The sequence below is a fragment of the Schistocerca americana genome, chromosome 1 (assembly GCF_021461395.2).
Source record: "Schistocerca americana isolate TAMUIC-IGC-003095 chromosome 1, iqSchAmer2.1, whole genome shotgun sequence".
Classification (NCBI taxonomy): Eukaryota; Metazoa; Arthropoda; class Insecta; order Orthoptera; family Acrididae; genus Schistocerca; species Schistocerca americana.
The window spans coordinates 690,278,170-690,281,625 of NC_060119.1; positions in this window are offsets into that span (position 1 = coordinate 690,278,170).

Consider the following 3,456-nt stretch of genomic DNA (forward strand, 5'->3'; position numbering starts at 1 on the left):
AGTGTTGCATAAGGCATCAAACGGACTATTACTGAACCGTCTCGAAGAAATGGAAGTTCATGTACAAAGAAAACGGCAACGAGAATTACTGCTTAATGAACAGCATGAGTTTAACCTGAACGCTTATTTTGATGTAATAGCAAACCTACTAGTTTGAGCAACGTCGAGCGTCGCAACAGCTTGGCATGCGGTCGTGTGCGCCGGCCACCAGCGGCGAGGAGACTGGGCCTTCTTCCGAAAGCTCTGCCACAGGGAAACAAGAACTTCTTCATATAGAAAAGCAAGGAGACGGCGCCATGGAGATCACACTCCGGATGTGTTATCGGCTATCGAGGTTTTAATTAATAGTCACTGTTCTGTTAATTACCTTACACTTACGGTTATGTTTCAATTTTTTGTCGTGATAGAAGGTTTCGATTTATAGATGCGAGATAATTTTTAAACTTTTATTCTGGATGTTATACAACTGTGTTTTATTCATTTTGCCAGGCTAGGAACTTCACATTATTACTCTTTACACCTTTTATGTGGATTTTAAGCACGGACCTAATTCCGCATATTTTATGTCCGTTCATGTTTTATTGTCAGACGCTCGTTTTGCCATGTGAAGAAATTTTAATTAATGACCACGCATACTGCATTTTAACTATTAAGTTTACAATACTAGTTACTCATGTACCCCAGCTATAGTGCCCCCTGCTAGCCTCAGTTATTTGTACAAATACCAAACGCATCTAGGCCATCACCAGCACTTGCTACAATCGCTACAGACGACGGTATGTGTACAGATTTTGACATTGGTATCTACATATATGTATGGCAGGTGTGCATGACTGATGGCTGTTAATTAAGTAAATATTATTTTATTTTTCTTATATGTCGCCAGACTTGTTATAGATTTTACCAGCTAACTGAATGTCGTTGGTTACACCACTGTTTTTCTTTTTCTTTTTTTGTAACACATCTTAAGATGGCAGTAGCCGAAACCGCTAATAGTAAATTGTAAAATTTGTGTGACCGAGATGGAGATTTACGAATAAAGCCTCGGGAACCTACTACAAGAAATTATTTCTCCATCTAATTCCTCAGAAAAAATTATGTTTTCATTTCGGCTAAACAACAGTAAGGCAAATTACACACCAGGAGTCAGATTCATAGGCTAAGTAAGATTTGCAGCACGGCAGTACACCAATATGCCTAGGAATAACACTAGACAGAACTCAACTTTCCAGCTGCATCTCTCAAATGTAGCTGCTGAACTCAAAACGAGAAATAATGTACTTCAAAAACTTGCTAGCACATCATGGGAGGCTAATGCTCTGTTTAAAGATCCACAGCCTTATCCTTATCACACATTGTTGTTACATACCACTGTACAATCTGGATCAATAACGCTTACTCCAAGAAGATAGACGCGCAACTCGTGAGGCAGTACGAATAATTGTGGGACATGTTCGGAGTACAAACAGACTAAGGCTCCCTGTTCTCATAAATATCCGACCTCCAGCTCTTAGAAGATGAGAAGCTCTCCACAAAGTCTGGAAAAACATTAAGGAGAATCCTCAGGTACCCGTTCGTCGAGATATAGCATAAGCAGAACAGTAACGCTTGAAATCCAGGGAACCGTCGTTGAGCACAGCAACAAATCTTCTTGAGTCCACTTTAAATATCAACCATTCATGGAAAATCCCGTGGGAGCAGTCATCAGTAGTCAACAAACATCTAGTTGAAAACCTTTCCACGCGTGTACAAGAATTTGGTACCCCTGGATGTCAGTGGGTGCTCATGAACCAGATTCGAGCCAGATGAGACAGATGGTGTCATCTACTGCACAACTGAGGATGCGCTCGTTCTGCAAACTGTGACTGCGGCGCCTCTTGACAGTCCATCCACCATTCGTTGCTCACTGTTCTCTTCGTACAAAGGAACAATAATGGACATTCACCATGCCTCTGATGAAGCGATCAAATGGATCCGACAAATAGATCTGCCAACGTAAAAGTGTACGAGCTTGTGATTGTGCACATTTGTTTTCAATTTTGTGTATCTGTTTCTGTTTTCATCATACGATGGATAAAGAAATAAGTATCCCTTCGATTTCTTTCAAAATGTCATTCAGGGGGCCCACGGCGCCTGCAAACCTTGGCAACAGTGTCTGTTCGCGAAATTTTCTCATACTTTCTTCATTGCGTCTATGACGTACGAGTTGAACAGCAGTGGTGGTAAGGTTATTATCAACTTGTGACAGCTACGGTCGCAGGTTCGAATCCTGCCTCGGGCATGGATGTTTGTGATGTCCTTAGGTTAGTTAAGTTTAACTAGTTCTAAGTTCTAGGGGACTAATGACCTCAGCAGTTGAGTCCCATAGTGCTCAGAGCCATTTGAACCATTTTGAACTTGTGACACTTGACCTTACACATTTATTAGGTCCATAACTATGCTTCTGCCGCTTTTTCCGAAGTTCGAGGTTTAATTGTGGAAAAACTTACAAACATTTTACGATTCGAAGTATTGGGCGTTGCTGCCACTACTTTCTCCCATCTTTCGGGCAACATACGAGTCCCGCCGCTGAAGAACGGGGCGCCTTTTGAGGAGATCCACAAATCGATCCAAATTTGCACCTGTTCATATGACCGGAAGTGCTGGTCAGCCAGACCGTGGGTAGGACTTCCCGTTTTGACGTTTCCAATTACGTTTCGACGGGTTTCGCGATGTGAGCTCAAGTATTGTCACGCTGCAAAATCACCTTTTCATATCTATCGCTGTGCAGCGGCCGTTTGTCTTTCAGTACTTGCCTCAAACGCATCAACTGCTTTCGATAACGATCTCTTGTGATTGTTTCCGTCGGTATCAATAAATTCGAAAATTTTCTCTCTTCCGTCGACATGCCGGTCTCAGACGTAAAAACCACCATTCTTGAAGCACTGAAACCATTCTCCCCACTTTGTTTCACTAATAGTTGTATCACCATAGGTCTTGGCCAGCGTTTTATAAGCCTCAGTCGTAGATTTCATGTTAAAGCAGAAAATTAAAACTTCCCGGAAAAGCTGACATGCTCAATCGAGAAAAACTGTTACAAATTGACTAATATTTTGATGGTGTCGTGTTTACAAATGCCTAAACTTATTGTACGACGTCTACGACCTAGCACCTGCGTCACAACTTGCGACTGGTGCCATCTATTGCAGAACGGCGGAAGCAATGTTGTAAGCCTAATATTATTCCCACTAGGGTTTTGTAAATGTTGTATGTTATTCGAGTGTGTGTATATTTTAGCTCCTAAAGGATGACGTTCATCCTATTCGCCTTACAACGACGAAAGCTTTCTCCACGCTCACAAACTTTCCTTCACTCTGCCTTCCATTACTACACGCAACGTCAGAATTGTTTCTTTGGTACCTCGTCCTTACCTATAACTGACCTGTTGCGAGTGCATCTTCATACTTCTCTTCTGGT